The sequence below is a fragment of the Drosophila grimshawi genome, unplaced genomic scaffold (assembly GCF_018153295.1).
Source record: "Drosophila grimshawi isolate 15287-2541.00 unplaced genomic scaffold, ASM1815329v1 contig_311, whole genome shotgun sequence".
Taxonomy (NCBI): domain Eukaryota; kingdom Metazoa; phylum Arthropoda; class Insecta; order Diptera; family Drosophilidae; genus Drosophila; species Drosophila grimshawi.
Genome location: NW_025063098.1, coordinates 24044626 through 24068593, shown reverse-complemented (window position 1 = coordinate 24068593; position 23968 = coordinate 24044626). Strand labels below are relative to the sequence as shown.

The following is a 23968-nucleotide window of genomic DNA, read 5'->3' as shown; positions in this document are numbered from 1 at the left end:
ACTACAATTGTAATTGCAACTACACACACACACACACACACATGCACAACAGTCACACACACGCAGCGCAAATGAAAATCGTGGCGAAAGAATTCGTTTCGTGTAGGTTTTGCTTATAGAGCTGTTTTTGGGTCCTTCACGTGAAATATGTGCTAATTAGTTTGCGCACAAGCGGCAATGATTGTGGCAAATGGATTTGATATACGAGTGGGGGCAGGGACAGTTGCAGGGACAGTAGCGGGGGCAGTGGCGGGGGGAGTGTCGAAAGCTGCGTGACCCCAGAAATTGCAGGCAGACCACAGCTCTTGACAACGGCGACAATAATAAGCAAACGCTTGAATGTCAAGTGTGTTCACTTAACGAATACTTTGTCGATATATGGAACAAACGTGTTGACTTGTGACAGGTGTCTTCGTTAAACATTAATAAATGTGGTTTCATTAAAATGACTTAAGTTTTAAATTTCATAATATAAGAGTGTTAAATTTACTCGGCTGTTTAAGAGCATTAATGAATAAATGTATATTCTGAAAATATGTATATTATTATATAAAATTATATTAGTCAAGTAGAGTTTAGTTCAACACTTGCTTAAGTAAAAATATCAATCTATATAAATAAAGATAAAATACTCTCTAAATAAACTTAAACTAAGCATGTTGTTCGAAAGGGATTCAAAGATGGATCAGTGCAACATTTAAAATATATATTAAAGTACTGAATTTTAGTATGAAATCTTGAATTTTGAAAAGGTATATTTTTCTACTTGCAAATGCTGCCTTCATTCCGTCATATAATCTCGCCATTAATCAATATACAGATTGCAACTTACGGAACGCTCTGTGTGGCAGCAAAACACAAACCAATTACAAACTTATCTGCGCATGGTTAATCAAGTGCAGCACAAACAGCAGCTGAGCTGCAAGTTTTAACTATGCTGCATCTAGCATTTTGTTGATCATTTTCTGCTTCTACCTCGGCAACAGCAAAACTTTCGCTCAATTGTATGTGGCAAGATGTTTACGACGCTTGCTTAGCATATTCTTTTTATATACCAAATATTTCTCATTTTTTCATCTTTTTTTTGTTCATTCGTTTTGTCAGTGGCGTCATTTATTTTATTTGCCTTTCGCGCCGATTTTTATTTTCGACCCAGCATGAATACAAAAGAGCGAGACGAAAATTGAAAATGAATTTACAACATGTGTGTGTGTGTGTGTATGTATGTATGCCATGCTGCTGCACGTGAGATAAGCTGCATAGAGTGCACTGGCGACATTGAAAAATTGCTCGGCAAATTTCAGTGCAACTCATTGCGACAGCTACGCAAATAGGCTGCGAGGCGCAATGCTGCCAATTCGACATTTTCTGCCGTCAAAATTGTTTATTTTGAGTATTTTTTTTTCTGTGGAATTTCAGAATTTCTGCTCTCTTAAAAAAATGTGTTCTCTTGCGCTTCTTGATAACCAATAGTAATGTGAAGTAATAAATTAGTAGTAGTTATTTAAAATAAGTAATTAAAAGATAACCAGCTTCAATTTTATATTTCCTCGATAGAGATTTTCGAACAATGCAAGTTGGAATGACTATCAAAAAATGTCACACCTGCTACATTTAAATTACACTGTATTGCAGCCTCTACAGTATCTATTGCTACTGCAGCTTCTGCAGATCAACATTGAACGCAAGTCAAATATTAGTGGTTGCTGCTCACATGGATTAGGCATGAAGATCACGTTGCGAAATCATTTAACTCTGCTTGTGGTCTGTGCCGACATTAGCGCAAAATAAGCGAAGGCATACGTGTCTTCTGGCTATCCTGTAACGTCTGATATCTGGCCCCGATTGGTACTCAGTAGCAACTCCCCCACTAAGCCAGAGAAATGAAATACTATTGGCCGCTGGAATTACGTAGCGTTCGTCAATCGGTTGATATGCTTCATGTGCTGCCGCTGTTGCAGGGTGGTAAATATTTCAACAGAAGCTGTCCCCTCGCAACATGTGCAGCGTTTGGATATTTTGTTTGCAAATTGACGTTGACAGGCAACAAGAGCAACATCAGAAGCCACATTTTGCATTGATTTGTGGATGCTGTTATTGCTCTTACTTTTCAGTTAGACGTAAAATTAGTTTAGGGCCAAAAACTTTTGGCTGAGAGCTATGCAGAGTTTTGCACTAATTTGACAGCCAGCTCAAATGGAAACTAAAAATTTATTGGGTTTTGTTTTATAACCACAACCAGAGATGTATATCAAATATAAAATCATGGTTGAGTGCTTTGTCATTATTTGAGGGCTGATTTAAATTTATTTGTGGCTTAAACTCAGCAGATTTCCACAACTTTAATATAAAATATTACAATTTTAACGGAATGAATTGATTTTATATTAATAAATATCTTTAATGAATTGATATATAGAGATTTTATGCTATACAGAGACTCCATTGTAGTACAATAAAGTGTGTGAGTGACTTTTGTTGTTGTGAGTAGCAGAAATTTGTATATTATAATCATATTTAAATAAGTTAATAAATCACAATTAATTTCAGATGATTTTGATGTTTCTAGTAAGGTATTACTTATACAATTTACAAACGTTGTTTGTTCGTCTGATTTTACATGCTGAATAGCCACAAAAAAGTTTGATAATAAAAATTAGGCTGACCTAATATGTAAATTTTAATCTATGTAACGAAATATAATATCAACACAAAATATTTAAAATTAATCAAGTACAAATATAGACAAAATAATTCGTAATTAAAATGTAACATAATGGTATTAACTACATATCCGATTTTTGGGATTATTCCCCATAAGTCCTTAACACAATAAACACACACACACACATTAAATCCACATATGCTACATGTTGGCTGCGGTCTAGCCGCAATTATGAATTACCAGCTTGACGCCAACTAGCTATCGGAAGCGGTGGAATGTGCATATTAGGTTAGTTTAAATTAAAAAAAAACTATCAGTATACTATTATGTTGTCAATTATTTGCTATTAATTTAATTACGAACACAAAAAACTGGCATTTAAAATGCCTAAAAATTTGCAAAAACATGAAAACATATTAATAATTAAACCGCCTTTTTTTGCTACCCATTAAAAGGGCTTCAAATTCCCACTCCCCGAGGTACGTAAAAAAAATTGTTCCTTTTTTTTCCATTTTATGGATTGCCAACAACAAAAAAAAGCTGCAAATAGGAAAGAAAGGTGAGGGAGGTGTACAACATTTTTGCGTAGAGTTTGTTGCGCGGTCACCAGGGAGATGTGGCATAACAAAACCTGAACTGAACCGAACCGAACCGAACTGAGCTAAAGTCGTTTCCATAATTAACATGTAGCTAAAGCAACTGCCAGCATGCTCATTAACATAATGTGCGGTAACGCAGGTCATGCCTTCAGCCCAACACCCACCCACCCAAATCTAACCACTCGCCGACTTCAGTTCGCCCAATTTGAAGCTGCGAGCTTAATAAAAAAAAATCATAGAACATTTTTAGCTGCGAGAGGCGCATTAAAAAAAATATGAATATATAAATATATATATATATATATATATATATACAGTTCACTTAACGACCACAAGTCAGCACAGATTTTGTACCACAGTCTGCTGTAGAGCCATGTTTTAGCTCTGAATATCTCTACTTGACCCCCTTTCTGCCGCCCCATCCCCAACTGCTATTCATTAAATTGCGTGTGTGCGTATCCGTGTCGTCTCTTAAGCTTCTTTTTTTCAGCGAGTTCACCTTTTTCTTTTTTAGCATATCATTGAACTTATATCCTTGTTATTATAATTTGTCGTCATGTTGTGTATTTTATTTGGATTTATGAAATATTCATAGCCTTAGCAAAACCCAAACCAAAAACCCTTTCCCTGCACTGCGCTGTATTGAATTGAAATTTAAAAGGGTCGAGTCTAAGTTGCACGTATCTTTCACAAGAAATTCTCACTTGATTCTTGGCAACTCTTTTAAAAAGTTTCTAGCTATATTTTTCAGCGCAAAAACTTTGGCAGCCAGGCAGAAGTAATTGTGGTGAGAGTAACTGTAATTGTGACTGTCTACTGTCTTCGCTTCCTTCGTCTTCCTTATATAAATTGCAACAATTAAATAAATACACTTGACACATGTTGCCCACCATATTTGTGGCTCTAATTAAGCGCGAAAAGTTGCTGATGTCGCTTGCTCATGCGAAATAACTTGACACTAATATGGGACTGCTGATTACGTGTGTCATCTGCAAATGTTGAGATGATAAAAAAAGACACACACGCACATATGTATCTGCTCTAATGACAATTGACATAATTGATATCGGTTGACTATTGAGTAACAACAGTTTTCGCTAAGTCTCATTGCCTCTCTAGCAACCTTCGCAAAGTTAATGATGGTTTTTCTACACCTATTATAGCAATTATAGATGGATGTGGAACTGAGAAAAGAATACTTTTATATGAAATTAATTATAACGTATGTTTTATCTAAGAAATTATCAAATAAATTTGTATATACATTTATCACTGAGAATAGAGAGTATGAACGAGTTTCTATTTTAGATGATAAGCTGAACTAAAAATGTGAAAAATGCGATTGAATTTAAATTGAAAATATAAACTAAATTATACTTTATTAGCGATCAGAATATCATTGATGTCAATGAAATATTGAACCAATACCAAATGCTTATCATAACTTTTTTTTTAGTGATTTCTGATTGAGTTTTACTTGAGTTTCGAACTGAAATTGCGTCAAATTACAAGCAGTTCATTTCCTTTTATAATCAGATAAGTCATATATGGAATATCCAATTAGAAGCAAATTCAACTTGAGACTTTATATATTTTTTAACGAGTTCCCCTCCACAAATGTCCATATGCTAATTCAAATAACATTCAGCTCTCATTAGACAGATAAAAAGGAGGAAATAAAGCTGCTACTTCGAAAATGTGCTCTTCAAATAAGAATAGCCATACAAATATGTGTATATAAATATATATATATATAAATATATATATACATGTATTTCTAAGCCATTACATTATTATCCATTCAGTAATGCGACGGGACATTTATCTGTGGTCTGCTTGTTTGCCCTTAAATGGAAGCGTTTATGTTGCTTGGCCAACAGCATCTAAAGATATCTTGCAAGTTGGCTTAAACGCAGTTACATAAATATGACAAGTCGTCGCTGAAGTGGGCAAAACAGAAAGCAGACAGCAGCTGCTTGAAAGATGTCCTTGGCGGGCAAAAGCAAGTTGTAATCAGCACAAGGAGCAAGGAGCAAGGAGCCAGAAGCAAGCGAGAGCTGACTCAAGTGGCAGACGCTTAAGAAAAGTCATGATGTATTTGTGGCCATTAGTGTGGCAAAATGGCTCATATACACCAATATGTACACACACACACACACACACACAGATACACATGCACACATACACAATCAAAAGCAGTGTCGAGAAATGAATATTTATGTTGGCAGTTTCCTCAGCTGACAAGTGGCGTATACTTAATATTTTCATTGCGATTATTAGATGAGATCGCAGCGAAAACCATTTTGGCAACTGACGCAACTACAGCCAACAATCCATAATTAGGGCAACTGCGTAAATCATTAATCAATTTGCACAACTGGCTACCATCCGGTTTGTTTATTTTAGCCAGGTGTCATTTGCATAAATGTCATCAGCACTAGCAACTTTTGTGAGGTTAGCCAATTGCTTTCAGGTCGTTAATTAATAGTAAAACCAAATTAAAGTGTTGAGAAAACACGATTAGAAAATATTCCATTACAACAAAAAACATATATTCTGTATCCTTATCCTCATGAGATTTTAAGAGTATGTGCTCGAATGTCGAGTATCTAAAATCGATATGTATCGATATGTAGAAATAAATCGATATTAACAAGAATTTATATTAATGCATCGTCCTACTACCTATTTCATAAATGTAAACTTCATGATACCCGTCTTAGGCATTTTAAACTGCGACAGGGTAAAGGAACCCCGGTCAGATGATGATTGCATAACGGACGCTTAATCAAGTTAAGCATTTACCTGGTAGAGGTCTTGCTGGATCCTGCAAAAAACTTTAACCTCATAGGTAAAGTGTCACTCATGAATATATGAATAAATTTGAAATGCACACTACTTCCCCCTCCATATCTCTCTAAGCTTAATCCTTGCCACAAACAGTTAACATTTTTCTACAAACTGCTAGGTGTGTGTTGGTATGTGTTTTGTGTGCATGTGTGTTGAATTTTATATGGTCTGCTGACAAATTACGCGAATTTTCCATTAGTGGCAAATGCAGCCAGACTGCCAGCGAGCCCTTTCTCATGAGTTGCATTTTGTAAAATATATACCTGCCTCATTTTTGTGCCCCTCATCTCTAAAATTACAGTTCCCTCAACATATTCGCTCCGTTTCCAGGGTCAATTTCTAACAGCTTTCCAAACGCTATGCCTAAGCATATGAAAAAGTTAATAGAATGAAGCCACAGGAAATGATGAAGCTGCCTCAACATCATTCTGGGCATATGCCTACGACAAAGATTAATATCACAAAGCTCATTAAAAGTGTCAGTTTTAATATGTATTACTCATGCCACACCAGCCGAGGGGTTGTGAAGATGGCTGATACGCAACTCCAAGTGTGCATGCAGCTGAAAGATTCACGCGACGCTAAATAATTTGTCTACGTTGAAGTTCAAGGAACTGACTTCGCTACAGGGGAAATGGCAGGGAGGGTTGTTGGCCTGTGTGGGGGCGGAGACACGTCTGCGCCTTTTGTTTTATGCTCCTTGTTTATAAAAGTTGGTCGCTGTTAATATATATGTGACAGGGCAGATATACACGGCCGGGCCGCCATGCATCATTTGAGGCAGTCTAATAAATTTATTACAGCCAGGACACGCAACAAGACGAACAGTGTGGGGCTTGTGGGTCTCGTGTGGTTCAAACGTGGTTTGAAGCAGATTCAGCCAGCATTCAGGCCAAACGCTAATGATGTTACCACGTTTGCTAGCAAATTATCAGCACATCAAAAGGCTGCTGCAGATGGGGCAGCCGAGCAGCGAAGTTTGTCAGAGAAACTTGGGCTAGGAAATTATAGTGAGGGTGCGACGCAAGTGTTGCGATTTTAATGAGCATTAGCATACTGATTGTAGTGTGCTTAACTGGCAACGTTTTAAGCAACATCCGCGAAAAGGAAACGTTTTATATAGAGCTTTTGGCAAAATTGCTACAGTTTTTGGCTAAACACTTTTGGGTTTATATTTACTTGCTTGTGATATTAATAGTTGACAGTAGGTAAAGCGCAGGAAAAGCTCAGGAAATGAGATGAATCTGGTTAAATTGCCAAATTCCATTGAATAAAAATATATTTGTTTTCACAATTTTCTGTTTTTGGTTTTTGAAGATTACATTTACATTTAAATCAATATTTGGCAAAGTGTAGTTTTTTTTTTGACAAATTTCCTGTCCTAAGGCGAGACTTTTGCAGCTGTCGGCGGCACATTTAGATCGTCATTTACTAAATTGTTTTCTAATAGTACAAGTGGTGCTGAGATCTTGGCCACTGTTGCAGATGTCTTATCAACTTATATATAAAGAAAAAGTCCGTTGGCAATTGTGTTTTTATCTCTTGCACGATGTGATGAAATTGCAGTAATAAACTTGATGAAAGTGTCTAAGAGAAAATCGGGTGCACCGCCAGCCGACACAGATTTATCAAAACTGGGCAATCTGCCGTCTGCGTAAGTCGAGAGCACTGTACAGAGATATTTCTTGACCAAAATGACAGGCAGACAGGCAGACAGACAGACAGACAGATGGGCAGACAACAAGAGAGACAGACTAGCGTTGCTCGAGAATAATATCGTGAAATATATATTTAATTATAACTCACAATACTAAGCAACAAGTGGAGGACGCATAGCGTACACAAAAAAAAAAAAAAATAATTTACTGCAATGGGGAATTTAAAGTGGCTCTTGTCTTGTTATTTTGCCAAGAAAAAGGCAAATACTGCAAAATAGTCTAATGCCAATTATTTTGCATCTCATAAGAGGCAGGGCATCAGCAACTGATGCCATTTATGTCATGTCTCATGAATTCAAAAACAAAAATTATATACATTTTAATTCTCATATTGAAATAGCGCTACTCAGCTTATGGTTCAAAAACTCAGCGACCCATAGATATTTTTAATATACATTTATGTATTTTGTGCACAATTTTCATTTGTTATTTAATTTTCTCATTTTACATGCATTCAAGTGGCTGCTATTCATTTTGCGCAGCTCCATGAAAAATATATGCGAATAAATATCAATTCCGAATTTTGTGTATGACCAAGCGAGTATTTTGTTGCATTTCTAATCTATTTGGCCAATTTACTGGCGGTTTAATTCGAAATCAATTTGCCAGCATATAAATCAACATTGTAACACATAATACGGTGTGTGTGCGAAAGTGTCTACCACTCTAGGGAAAGGGAGAAGTGTGCGCAGAGAGTAGATCTTCCAGCAAGTACCTTGGGAACTGGCACACATGGCAATCATAGGTGTTAGCCATTCCCAACAGAGAATGCACAAAAAAAATGTTGTGGAGGTATTTTATTGTTTATTTTGTGTTTTTTTTTATTTTTACCTGGGGAGAAAGCTACTGCTGACCATTTGAATGTTGGTTGGCAGTTGCAATTGTGCATTTATTGTAATTAAATGCGAAAAACTATCAGTGATTAAGCATAACTACATGAGGCTTAGACACATGATCAGTCACGCCCACATTCTCAATGTATATGTAAAAGGTTGTCGTATTAATTGGCTTAATTAAAATTGCGCTAACCATTTTTCACAATTGATCAATTGAGGCAATAACAAGCTATTTGTGGCTGCGTGAGTACTTTTTAGAGTATTAGTGAGTACGAATAAGTACATGTGACTATGAATGCTGAGAATAAGAGAGAGCTCTGACCAAATCAATGCCAAACTCAATGCAAATGTCAAAGTCAAATAACAAGCAATATTTATCGATAACCTAACTTGAAGCATTGTAATAATTTTATAAAATAAATTGGCTTATTTAGTGAAATTTAAGAACAATGAAAGTAACTTTAGTTTGATGAAAGTCAACATATTAAGTATTAAATGATGTTAATTTTTATGTTGTCCAACTCAAATCATTAATAAGTTTATACTGCTAAAAGTCACTTTAACTTTTATTTTCTACTCGACTGATCTTTAATTTGTTTCGAATATACATCAGAAGGGGATTTGATTACTTTTAACTAACTGTTACCTTTTTTAATATATAGGTTCACCATATCCATATATTATGAGTACATTAAAAGTTGAGGCCACTTTGAACCGCATGGCCAGCACATTACCGCAAATTGGTAAGCCGAGTGATGGGCCTGGGGCCTGAGGAGTGAGGCGAGAGGCGTGACTGGTGTGGCAGTCACGATGACGATTGCCGCATTGGAAACTCGAGATGGGAAAGGCTTTGCGGTAAGTCCGAGTTGCATAAGTCAAGAGTCTGCTAATAAGTACATTCAAGTGTACTCATATCTGGTAGATCTTGAGTCGAGAGTCAAATGGGCGGGTGTTGGGAGGGGGAAGTTGGGACACACTCACTGACAATGCTATGGCGTGTAATAGGAGCACCCGTGAGTGCTCAAAACCGCATTCAAATGGCCTGCGCTTTATGTTCACATTATTATTTTACATATTTTATTTTTTTTTAAAGCTTTAACTTTTTACTTTTTACCATTTTTGCTGAGGCCTCCGAGCTTTACCCTGGTAGAGGGTATTATAATTTTATCGTGGCATATGTAACAATTTGACACCCGACCGGATCGGACCTTTATATCACATATCTTCTTTAGGAACAATCAGTCGGAAGTTTTAAGTTATGATATCTGATACAATATAACTGCAAAAATGTTGAATATTCAGTTAAAAGTCAGTTGTAAAACGGAGAACATCTAAATAAAATAAAAATATAAGAAAAATACTGCAATTTAGATGCCAGCTGAATAACTCCGATCTGAAAGGGCATGTAAAAGTTAAGCATTCGTTCTCGATTTGGTTGTACTGCGTACTTTTATATATACATAGAAGCAGAATGCCATTAACTTCCTGCTCATTATGCTCGCATTGCTGTTGTTGTTGTTTTTGGATTTAATTGTTGTTGCAAGAATTGTTGTCGCTCTGTTTAACAATGCTTTTTGCCACTAATTTGTCAAACATTAAAAAGAGTCGTAAATATAACAATCAACTTTAGACATTTTGACATTTTGCGCTGCTGTTTTTCGTGTGCCGCCAACCATGAAGGTTATTTATAAAGGCAGTAGAAGTGCCTATATACATATATATATATATATATACCTATATATTTACCTATATATATATAGGTATATAAAGGTAGTAGTTTGAGTGAGAACAAAAGGTTAATATCATCGAGCATTGGTTGACAAATATATGGTTTGTAAATTTCGTTTAATTGAATATAATGATTTTGTTCAGGGGAGATCTAGCATGATAAAACTGCAATGCATTTAAGTATGCATATCCACTACTTTAATTAACTAAAATCAACTATAATTAGATTAATTCTGTCTGTGTTGTGATGTCTAATGAACTTTTAAAAGCAAATTATAATATATTTTCGAAATATTTCCTACGACATTTTTAAGCTAGATTATGTTTTGAAATGTGTCAGCCAAGTATTAAATAACTCTGGCAGAGTAGAAATATATATATATATATATATATATATATATATGATTTATCAATACATATCTCTTGAAAAGAAAACTTATTTTGCTTTAGGTGGCAGCAATACGATTTGTTTTGTATACTTTTAGAATCTGAACGCTTTAATGAGCTTCAATAATTTTTTTTATTTGCTAAGCTTTGCATAATCTATTTCGATTACTTATATTGGCTTATTTTGGGGGTTTTTTATTTAGTTTTATTAAAAAATAAAATATTCATCAATTTAAAATATATTAAATGGAGAAATTGGAATTTTCAATCAGATTAATATGAGAGTAGTTCGTTGAAGAACTGAAATGCTTTCGTAACTCTTTTTTACTAAATTCAGGAGATATATTTATTAAACAAAGAATTATTGCGTTTGCTTGTGTATTTGAATATTCCAGACTGTTAAACAGACTGTTTAAGTAATTAACGCAACAACAACAGCATTAGGCACATCAACTGCAATAGCAGTAGCAGCTGAGGAAGAACGTTGTTTTAGATTGCTATAAGCGTCATGACAATTGTCGACAGCGTCGCCGACGTCGACAAAGCAAATTAGCATTAGCATGAGTAATTAACTTAAATACAATAGAACAATTTAGTTTTCCAAATTGCACACGAACCGTCTGCGTCTCTGCCCCAGTCTCCCTTCCTCTTTACCCCAAAGGCCCCCAGCAGCAACGTTGCTCGCACAATTGATATTTGTGCATTTCCTTACGGGGTAAGCGGTGGGGATGGTGATGGGGATGGGGCTGGTGATGGTGATGGTGATGGGGAGAATCTGTTAGAGGGCAGCGTCATGTCACCATTTTAGACTGTAATTACTCGAACGCTCGTCAGCCGAACAGAGAACGTAATTCAACGCTCGAGAGGATATCGGAGCCATCGCAGTGGACAAACCCCTTTTATATAATCTCCATATACATTCCAATTGTAGTTGTCTCTATTCATGTTATACACTGTATTTCACTTTGACTGCAAATAAGCTTCATATGTTTAATGTGTATATGTGTTGTTTTAATGGGCTTTTGATGACCTAATTTCTGTCCACACGTGTTTCGGTGTGATTGAATTTTCGATAGTTCTAAGTGAACGAATAAATTGCAACTAACTCCAAGGTTTTTGTTTCATAATACTTGCGTGTTCAACAAGCGAATACTTATTGTATGATTATATGATGCATACCTGTAATTAGATAAGAAAAATACACAGAGAATTAGAAATGTGCATTATACAATTTTTTTTATGCTTAAAGTTAAAGTTATTTCAAGAACTCAAATAAAATAGCGCATTAAAGAAGAGCTAAGAGTCGTATTAAAACTTTGGAAGCACACTTTTACCACAATGTTGAATTTTTGTATCGTATATAAATTATTTTATAAAAGCCAGTATACAAAATACAGCAAAATATTTTAGTTGGATTCAGTAAAGTTTTTTATCTTAAAGTCTACTGAAAATAGATGTCTAAGTTTTATTTTAAATTTGTATACTTTTAGAATTCAAGATCATAAAAAACATAATATGCGTTTTATATAAAATCTTCGATTGAAAATTTAACGTAATATACGCTTATCAGAGTTATTGGTGCTGAACAATTTGGATTTTATGGCCCAGACAAATGGCAAATGCTGAATCAGCATCATTTGTGTGCTGGCAACACAATAGGCGCCAATCGCATTTAACCCATGTTGTCCAATACAATTATGCCATAAAACTGCTGCCAGCCAATCGTTTTTCAATGGTTTTTCCCTGGCCAAGTATAATAGAATAGCAGAAGGCATTTGCCTTTTTTTATATTATTTTTTTTTTCTTGCTTTTTGCTTTTTAATGCATCACAATGCTCAATGGCTTGCTTTCTATGCATGGCTACAATTTGAAATTAAGCAACGATTCCTTTTTTGCCAGCATTTCATATGCCCGCTCCCGGTTGAGGTTAGAGTTAGCTTCAGGGGCTTGGCTTGGTTGCTGTTCAGTTTTGTGGTATGCTGTTTGGTGCCTTTTGTGGCTTAAATAGGCGGAAAAGAAAATTATGTTTACGCAAAGTGAAAAGAAAGGAAGGCGGCTCAGGCTAAAGATGCCCGGTGATGGGTGCTGGGTGTTTGGTTGCTCGGATTTCTATGGCATACTCCTAGGCGCATTGTTTGTGACTCCATCCCGGACAGTGGGACAAACAGCACTCCGATTAAAGCCCAAAGCGTTGGCCATCCAAACTCAAACTCATGCCATGTGCTTTGGCAACTTACATGCAACTCAAATTAAATGAATTGCTCAACGCGCACAAAAACCCTCCTCAGGCAAGCACCCATCTACTCATCTGCTCATCAACCCTTCAGCTCCAACTTCAGTTGCTATGCCCCACTTGGCGCCCCCCATTAAAATCATGCTTCAATGGATTTTGACCAGTTTTTTTGTTTGTTGGTCGGAAAGTTTTTGTGTTGGTTGCATTAACCAAGCTGAAAAGTGGTCCAGCAGCAGCAAAAAGTTGCCTCCTCTGTCCGTGCCCCTGCTTTTGCCTCTGCCTGTCCACCAGGTACTTAGCTAGGTAAATGAACTATAAAACACTCTGCTGAATAATTAACGTGCGTTCTCATAACCAGAACAGCAGCACTTGAAAAGTTGATCGACTGTAACTCAAACGATTTCATGATATACGTACATTTTCATATTCAGGCATCATATATGTTTAACCCACGTGATATTTCAGTTAAATTGAATTCATGAAATATACTTCAGTTAAATTGAATTCATGAAATATACTAAAAAATCGCTGTTCTTTAAAGTAAGATCAAATATTCTTGATAAATGCATTAAGCATGGAATATATATTTGAATTATTCACAGCCGTTTATAAATTATATACAACATTTTCTTAAATTCAAAGAAAATCCAAATGATTTTGATTTTTCAATATTAGTAATTGCATGAAGTAAATTTAATGAATCTCTAATTTTACTGTCGGCAGCCTTAAAGTTGTATCATCAATTTCAAACTTAAAGCTAAACTTTGCATATTTGTATTAAAGCTTTTGTTTGTTCCTAACGGCAACTACTACAACACTGCTTGCATAAAACATCAAAAGCTGTGCCAAAATGTAAAGATCCCTATGTGCACCACCACCAAAAGCACCATCGGCAATGCCGCACCCCCCTTCACGCCTGCTGTGGTATTAGTGCCCCGGCAAGGCGCGAAATCGCATGCAAAACAAATAAAAGCAGCAAAAAGTAAAAAAAAAAAAAAAAAAAAAACAAATACGTTGAAATCAAACAGAGAGAGAAAGAATGAGCAACTGAAATCCAGCTTCCACTCGCACCCTTCAGTTATGCTCTGATATTTTTGGCATGCAGCAGCGATTTGTGATTGTTGTTGTTTTCTGGCGCATGATGTTTGGTTTGAGGGCGAAATAAAATCACATAAACAAAAGTCGCCCTAAAGTTGATTTCCGGTTTCCGCTCAAATGGTCGCCGCCTGCGCGTTCGTGTGAGAATTGTGTGCGCTGCCTGCAGCCTAACTGCAGGTGTGCCAGTGTGCGTGTGCGTGTGCGTGTGCGTGTGTGTCTATATGTTTGCACATTGTTCATATTTTATGAATGACTTTAACTACTATGAGCTGAAAAAAGTGCTCGCATATTTTGTTTGCTTGTGTTGCAGCTGTTAACTGAGATTTGAAAACAACAGCAGCATAGAGTTAAAGTCTTAATGATTCGACTGAGACTCTGCAAATCAAATTTGTGACGCATTGGCAAGCAAAACAAATAAATGACATAGCAAATTCAGAGACTTGCACGAAATGGTCAATATAATATAGAAAGAGGAAAACATGCCGAGCCATCTAATTGTGATGGACAGCAGCACTTTGGGGCCGACGGGGCGCAACTAATGAACGCCACCAAAGTGCGCCGCACAGTTCAAACAGCACGCACAACAAGGAGCAGCAGGAAGGATGTTCCCCCTCTCCCTCTCTCTCTCTCTCTCTCTGTCTCTCTCTTGCTCTTTTCCATTCTCTCTACGGAGTTGGAGTTTGGCAAATGGCCAAACAAAGGCCACAAATCTGAGGCAAGACAAAGCGCATACATAACACATTGTCTCCTTAGCAGTAGGTGCAGTGTTGTTTTCTTTTGGCGTCCAATCTAGCTTCTTTTTGTTTAAGAATCAGGCAGTAAATCGGGCAGTTTAGCAGTCAAGTTTTCTATTTATCAATTGCTAATAATTATTATCGAACGATTTTTAAATATCAACACAGAAAATATAGCACTGATTCCACAGCAGTATTATTATATGGAAAAATTAATGTTTGTTTTGTAAGTGCGACTTATGTATTGAAAATTCATATTTATTCAACAGAAAAAATGAGCTCACTTCTCATATTGTGTTATCATTTCTTCTAGCTATTTATTCGTCATAATTTCAAAATCATTGAATGAAGTCATAGAATAATATAATAATGCATAATAACAAGAATAAACGCTGACTTTCTCAAAATGCGCAAAGTGAGAAAAAGGTTTGATCATATATTTTAAAGCAAATGCCAAATAGCTTATTCAAAATTTAAAATAAATATATAAATTTAGAAGATGGGATTGCCAAAATAAATTGATATGAAACGCTGGGTCTGTTAATAGTTTAAATCAAAAACTTTTTTAATATAAAACTTACATTCAAAATACTTAATACTAGCTGTTTTGTTTCTATGCAAAAGTTGTCAACACTGTTTGGGTGGCATGTGGCAATGTCATTTGTCTTGGCAGCTGTTGCTGCTGGGGCAAGAGTGGGTAGCTGATTCGCTGATGCTCGTGTGTCCTTCCTGATGAGAAGCATGCGATGCGTGTTGTTAACGCATTACGAGGCAGCATGTTCAGCACATTAGCAGCTAAAGGGTGGGCAATACGCAATGTTGTAGGTGCCACAAAGAGAGAGAGAGGGAGAGAGAGAGAGAGAGAGAGAGAGAACGAGCAGTGCCTTACGGTATTTGTTTAACAATTTGCAATTACAGCCCCAGCACTCGCTCCCCCTTTTGCTTGCGCATTTACAATTTGAGTGAAAACAAATAAAAACAAATTCAACCGCAGCGTGTAAATTAAATTCCAGAGAAATGAAAGGTGGGCAGCATGTGGATGGGAGGCCCATAAATTTTCAATTGATAGACCGCACCGTCCGTTCAACTATAAATATTTAATTACATTTAACCTTTTTGCTGACCGCAAAACTTTTGGCTTACAAGAAGTTGGAAATAACGGCGACTAAACTCAAATGAAACTTCAATTATTCCACGTAAAAAATACGCAAGAAGCAAAATGTTTGACAATCTCCGTGGCAACACAGCTATATGAAAAAAAAAAACAAAAAAAAATCAAAAGCAAAATGAAAAATACGGGAAATGGTGAAATTTTGGGCTCTGGTCACGATCTGGTGTTTACATGGGACACGGGACACGGGACACTGGACACGGGACACACTGAAACTTGCTTTTGTTTATTAGGCAGCGCCTAAAAGCAACGTGTCTTTACAGTTGCCCTTACCTACAGATTTTTTAACCGCTTGTTTGCTGATTTGTTTGACTTGCGTGTCGATGATGACACAACACAAAAAGTTGGCAAGCAACAAAGCAACAACCGGTCGGCCGGTCGCCAGGCAAAACCTAACAATAACACCGGCGGTAGCAAATCGGTAACTGAATCTTTCCGTTTATAAACCAGGAAACCAACAGTACCAAAAAGAAAAAAAAATAAATAAGAAAATATAAAGAGCAACAGCAAAAATAAACCCAAGCATGGCAACAAAAAAATTCCTTATAATAATAATCATAAAAAAGGCAGCAGACGGCAAATGTCGCACTGCATAGCAACAGGACAAAGGAATGGTGGCATGCTGAGATGGGTGAGGGGCAAAGGAATCAACAACTGACCCAAGCGGAAATTGTTGCAAATGTCAGCACCAATTTTTTTGGGGTTTTTTTTTTTTGCTGTTGCGTATGCGTGTTTATTTTACTTTATTTATTGTATTACGTATACGTAGTGTGCGTGGGACAATGTCTCGTTATGTGGAAAGGGGATGCGGCGGTGTACGAATTGTCAGTTAACGGAAATTTCGGCACGTAGTTCACACGAACGGAGAACAGACTGGAGGGCAGCCTGATGATTTCAGCACACATACACACATACACACAAATCCACAAACACACGCACTCAGGAAGCAGGATACAGGAAGTGCGCGCTTATGGAAATGCAATTGAGGGCGCTTAAATTCAATTGACGATAAGCAAGAACGAGACAGCTGAGCATTGAGCAAATGGCGAATGCTTAAATTGAGTAATAGATTGAAATGTATTCCCGTTAAGACTTTAATAATTGAATATGACTTGAAAATGTATCAGCTTCTGATTTTGTGGTATGCTATAAATGCTTTAAATTTAGATTAGATTATAACACATTTATATAGCAATAATACTACAATTAATAAGACAAGTAGAGCTGAAGCTAATACTTCATATTTTTGCTACATGTAATTGCAATAAATGAAATTTGCAAAAAACTGAGTGAAAGCTACAATTTAGTTCAGATTAATTTATAATGCCAGGACATCTCTGGATCATATCTCTGCCTGAAATTCAGTATTTAATGCGTGCAATACGCTGCGTATGAGCAATGTGCAATATTCTGGATAGCTACTGTAGCAATTAAGGAAGGGGATATGCTTTTAATTATTTGTAGCACTTGCTCTTTTTAGGATATTTCGAATGCCTCTCCCTAATGCCAATCTCATTTATGAGCCGTTTGCATGTTGTCGATTTGATGGCATCTCGTAAACAGCAGCAGCATCCACAGCAGCAGCCAGGAACAATTGGCGAAGGCTAGCAACAGCTAATGAGCCATAAAAGGGAACGAAAAAGCGACTTAATGAGCGTTAGAAGCGCAACAGCCGCTGGCGCCGATGTTGATTCTGACGAGACGTGCAACCCAAAGAAAAAAAAACAAACAGAAAAAAGAAAGAAGCAAACTACAAAAAGCAGTAAAGTATAATAGCAAAGGTGCTAAAAACGGCCGCAGGGCTGCGCAAAGCGCTAAACCGGGTCAAGGGATATTAATGATGCGCCCCAGCAGCTGCATCAATTTCAGATGCAATTTCAGCATTCTGAATTCTCGCAGCTCGGCTTTCACCTCAGACGTGTTGTGAAAATTCACTCCGTGCACTTTGGTAATGAAGAATTATGGCCAATGTGGTGGGTGGCGTGGGTGAAGGTTTGGATCTGGGCAAACAGAACTTATTAATTTGTGCATTATTTAAGCGTGTAATTTATGTGCACAGCTTGCATTTTTAATTACATTACATGGCGTGCGGTTAATTCATGTTAAATGCATGCAATTGAAAGAGAGAGATGTGCGGCAAGGACGAGTAGTCAGTGCAGAGTACAGAGTGTACCTGTGTGTGTGAGTTATTCGCACAGGCAAGCGTAATATGTTCTTCAACAGTGCAAAATGGCATTTGTGTAATTAATTGAACTTTAATCAGCGACAGCTGCTGCTGCAGCATATTATATACAATCAGTTTAAAACAAAATATACTATAAACAGCCCCATGACTTTGCGATCAAGCAATATCTGTACTAAAATCATATGCAATCACACCTAGAGTGTTTTGCTTATCGATATTTTCTTATGTATCTAAAGAACTCAACACTGATTCGAATGCTGATCCTTCTGTTCTTAAGATAAGGTGTTACGCAAAGACCCAAGGAGAGCCATTCACTTAAGCCATGTGCACTTTGGCGCAATTAACTTAGTTTTACACAAATTATTTCCGATAACATCAGCCAGTTCTGACCTTTTAATAATTTCATTTAGCGCCAAATTGTCTTAAACGAAATTGAATAAGGCGAGCACAAAAGTAGCGCATGAGGAAAAGGGCAAATACTCCGACACGTTGCAGAAAACCTTAGAGATGCTCAGCATTAAATGAAGTGAACACCACACAAACTAAAGTCAATTGAAAGATAGACCGTATTTCAGGCTATTGCACTATCCCCTACTGGGCAGGATTAAGTTTTATGATGCTCCCATGTGATATATCCCTATACGAAAGTGCAAATTAATATATGTGTTATATTTCTATCACAGAAAATCTTAAATTGTTACTCTATTTAACTCTATTTGATGATATTTTTCAAAAATAAGAATTATAATTTAGTTTAACTTAAACATAAAACTTTTATTTTGAAGAGCATTTTTGTATTATTTTCTATTGGTGTTTTTCAAACCCCGTAGATTTGTTGTTAAACTAATACTCATTGATAAATAGACATTACTATTATATTTTTAAGTAATGTATCTATTAAAAAAAGGATAAAGATGGCATAATTAAGTTGTACAAAGGTATCTAACAGGCAGAAGAAAGCATCTCCAATCCCATAAATATTACTTATAGCTATCAACACAATTAATTTGCTTCCTTTACAATCAACTCGTGACACGCGCGCATCTCTAGCTGGACACACCTTTTGGACTAGCTGGCGTCGGGGCGGAGTGTGCTATCTGACAATGGAATCGAGCAAATTCTTGTGTCCTGCCGACCAATTGTGGCCGGCAAATGGCGCCCAACGTTCCTTAAGCACTTGCCAGACACTTCCGGCGACTGCACTTGAGCAGCAGAATTCCCAACCTTTCTTGAGCCAAATTAAAGCTGGACGGCGTTTCAGATGTGTTTGCTTTTTAAAATATATTTTTATATTTTTTGATAACTTTTAGAAACTGCAACTGTAGTAATGCTGGAAATTGGTTAAAAGCCTTGTCACAAACTCTTCAGCATTTGAATCGGGTACGAACGCAAATGCAAATCGTAAAACAAAGTACAACCCAACGTTGACATTTCACTTAGCGAAACGGATAGAGAACGGTTGGTCGGTGCAGGAGGCGTGGCAAACACACAATCATATATGTATGTATTCGCTTAAGTCCCCTAGGGGGTGCACACGAAAGTTGTTTAGAAATTCATTGGGCCAAAACTTGTTTGCCTGTTCAGTAGTTCTTGTCTTTATGTCTTTTACTCTCCCCTCTCGCTCGCACTCCTCTATTTATTCAGAGTTATAGCGTGTGTCGAGACGACAAATAAATATTTGGACAGCAATTTCATGCAACGTGCTGGCCAAAAGAGTAAAAAAAATAAAGCGAAAAAAGAAATTAAATTGTTGATTTGAATTTGCCACACACCAGGGAAACCAAAGAAGGCAAACCGCCAAACTCAAGAGCATCGCCAAGCAAATTCAAGTCACATTGCATTTATTTATAAGCACTACGCCTTGACTGAGTTGCCGGAAGCCCAACTACTTTTCTGCGTTGCCAGCTGCGCGTGAGAGCAACAGTCTCCGTTTCACGCTGCATTTGTTGTGCACCCAGTAAAAATGAAATAAAAACTTATGAAATGAAATCCATATATATATATGATTTCGGTGAATATAGATTTTCTTAATACCCGTTTTTCGAACATAACTTAAACACCTCTCTTATCCATAAATTGATATTAAAAATTGTTGGGTATCTTTTTGTCCAGCACAGCTTCGATTTGTTTATTTCTGTTTGTGTCAACTAACTGGGGACGCCACCTAGCGGTCAACTTGGGAAAATGTCAACTTCATAGTGGATTCCAAAAATTTTATTTGCATACTAAAATGTCAAGCGGCAAAGTGAACCATAACTAAGGAAATGACAAAGACCACTGCCACTGACAGAGTGAAAAAAAAGAAACAGATAAGTTGCAAGGGGACAGGAGATGAAGAATTGGACATTCTGACAGCACGCCATTTTGACCCATGGCAATTTCCGTACAGAGGCAGCACACGACAAAAATTGTAGAGTATGTCAGTTGCTGTTGTTTTTATTCTTTGGCCAAACTCGATGGCAAAAAGTTAAAAGTTTAATTGTGCGCAACGCTTAAATGCAACGCTGGACAGCCAGGAAAACAGGATGTGCGAGGTGGGGGCGGGTGCTGTGAGTGCAGCATCTGTGACAAGTTTTATTAAGTTTATTTTATATATTTTCGCATTTGTGTGTGTGTCTGTGGGGGGGGGGAGCGGTGCCACAAACTTGTCGGCTTACATTTTGTGTGTGTTGGTTGCAACTTTGATAAAATCAAATGTGCATGCTGTAAATAGAAGCGATATGGGATAAAGGGTTGCGGGTTGGGGTATGGTGTACGGGGTGGCATGTCAGGCACGCTCTTATGTGGCAGGTTGCACACACTTGACTGCTCAATGGCCTTTGCAAAGCTGAGGCTGCCCGGATGTTGGACAATGGTCACTTAAAGCAGCAAACCGTGCATACTCGTAAAACGTTTAAGCGAACCCAAACTGTAAAAAAAAGGGTAATAAGAGACAGAGGGAAAGAGAGAGAGAGAGAGAGAGAGACAGAGATCGAGTGAAAGAGAGAGAAGAGGATTGAAGAGTACAATGTAAAAGGAGTGACAGGTAATACATATCCTCGAGGGCAGCTCGGGTGTGTAAAATATTTAAGTGCCTTCAGTTGCTGTCATACTTTTTTAATTGACTTATTAATAATTCATGGGGATCAACGCACACACACACACACACATATATAAACAAATAAAAAAAGAGACGAGGGCATATGCCTCACATTCATAAATACAAATGTACTCAGTGGCAAGAGTGCGATTGCGAACAAGTGCGATTGGTGAGACAAGTGCGAGAGTTTTTCAGGTCGACGACTTGCCTTGGAATATGTGAACATGCATGTGTGCCCGCCAGGTGGCGCCAGCTCTGTGTCCATTGTACACAGTGAAAATAAAGTCGAGCATTAATATTATATATATTTATATCATATTAGAGCCTTAATATAAAATCTATCTAATATGATTAATCTACAAAGTCATAATGAAAAATATGAGAAAACAAACAAAATATCTTCAAGTCTGAACTTTAGTGTATTTCAAAGTAATCTTGTTTTGAATTGTAGCTTATTATGCTTCATATCTCTAATGTCCTTTGTATTAAATGCTGTCATAAAACTGTTACATTTTCTACTCTATTTAGCCTGTCGTTTTTTCATTGTTATTTATTGACACTTGAATAGATATTAGAAGTCCAAGAAAAACTGAGTTGATTCATTCGATTAATTTTGCGCAGTGCACTTTTAGCACAATGGTCTGTTTGGTTGTATATATTTAATTTGATTCATTTGTAGGAGCAGTTAAATTATTCGGTTATTTCGTAGGAATTCTGCAAATATATTTATCATTTTCGTGTTCATCTTTATCTTGTTTGCTTCACATTCGCCAATTTGAACTGCAGCCCAAAGTGGGGTTACGTGATTGATGCATTTTTAATGCGCATTTTGGTACTGCAGTTAAATGCATTTCACTAAGGGCTTACAGGGAAGTGAAGTGAAGGGGTGTGACTGCAGACAGGGAATTGGGCCAACAGTTGGAGTAGTTATAGTTGTTGCTGCTGCTGCTGTGAATTCGTTTGAAAAATGCAATTGTGCTAAGAGCACCATTAAAAGCCTTTAAATAAATTTAGTTGACGTCTCGAGCGCATCACATCATAAATATATTTTAACTGGAACTAAATCAGGGCAAAGGTTGACACCGAGCGGGAACAAAAGAACCGCAGTGGAATATTACGTATATATGCAGCAAGGATAAAATCAAATTTAACGCATCGCCTGCATTTGTGCAAAGAGTGCCCAAGGAGAGGAGAGTCTTGAATGCTTCGCAGCTCGCTGAATGCTTTGCGGCTTCTTAAAGAAAGGCCACGTAGCACTTGACATGAGCAGAGACAAACACACCCACACACACATAAACATACACACACACACATATGCCCATTCTCTCTCTCTCTCTCTCTCTCCCTTTCTCTTTCCCTCAGAGGGGGGTTTAAGTGAGATTTAGGACGGGGGGTTGCGTTTTGGGCACGTGCCTTTGGATTACGCGCGGCTGCTCTCTGTGGGATGCCGTCGCTGTACGAAAAAGAAGCAGCGTGAAAAATGTGTAGCATAAGACACGGCGCATAATCAAAAGTAAAGCAAGCGGAGGATAGCCCTCCTTCCCACCCCCTCTCCCTCATCAGCAGCTGCTTTTGGATTGGGGGTTTTGAGAGAGGGTTTGGTTATGCTGCTTGTGCTGCTACTGCTCCTGCTGCTGCATTTGGCTTTATATCACTAAATTTCATCCCCACTGAAAGAAAAGTACAGAAAATAAAAGAAAGAAAAACCCAGCAGAAACAAAAGCCAAGCCACAAAAATCTCACGCCCGAACTGCGAGTTGATGTAGCGCGCGCAGCTCCACACATGAAAAGTGGCAAGTGACATTGGAATTGGGACTGTGGGCTTGGGCTGCATGCGGTAAGTGTTTGGTATATGTATGTGTGTGTGTGGGTGTATGTGTGTGTATGTTTGTGTGCGTCAAAATACACTCACTTGACATATCGATCATAAATCTGTTTACTTGCGGTTTATTATCTGCACTTGGCATTTTCCAAGACAACTCAAATGTTGGCAAAAGAAAAGTGCACAGATTAACGAGCCAGGATACACATATTATATATATATATATATATATATATATATCAGCTACCACTTATATATATATGCGCTTCAAATTTATTTTTGAACTTGATATTTTAAAATGTAATCATTTAATCTAATACATTTATATTATGATATAAAGTATACAATTATTATTTTGAACTTATTAGTTGCAGATTATTTCAGGGATTAAATCTCAATTTAGTATGCAAATTTTCATTGCATATTAGACTTTAAAGATGACAAAGATAATATTTTAATTAATAAAATAATATTTGGAAATTTTGTCAAGAAACTTAACATAAATATTTCCTAACTATACTGAAAATTGAGCTCCGATTTTAATTGTTCGTCTGCTTGCTAATAGGGAGCTCAACTTAAGCTTGGCTTACAAATATTCTTAAATCAGAAGAGCTTTCTCTTTTGTATCGTTTCTATCTATATTTGTGTACCACAAATGCAAAAGGAAAATAAATCGATGAAGTTCCTATTCGATTAACAGACAGAACTTTGAGTTTAAGTAACTTGTTCTTGCTGTCAATTGAACTTATTATTTCTCATCGCTCGGGAACTGTTCGAATTATATTTTTTGATGAGTTCCGGCGATTCCATAGTGCGACACTTGGTCACAAATCGATTATACTGATGATTTTGTTTGCAAGGTG

General features: G+C 37.0%; 1 protein-coding gene across 1 annotated transcript in view; it reads right to left on the bottom strand.

Moving 5' to 3' along the window:
• LOC6568144 (protein couch potato) overlaps positions 1-23968 on the bottom strand; it is a 54762-nt gene that overhangs the window by 30607 nt on the left and 187 nt on the right. The window lies entirely within an intron of this gene.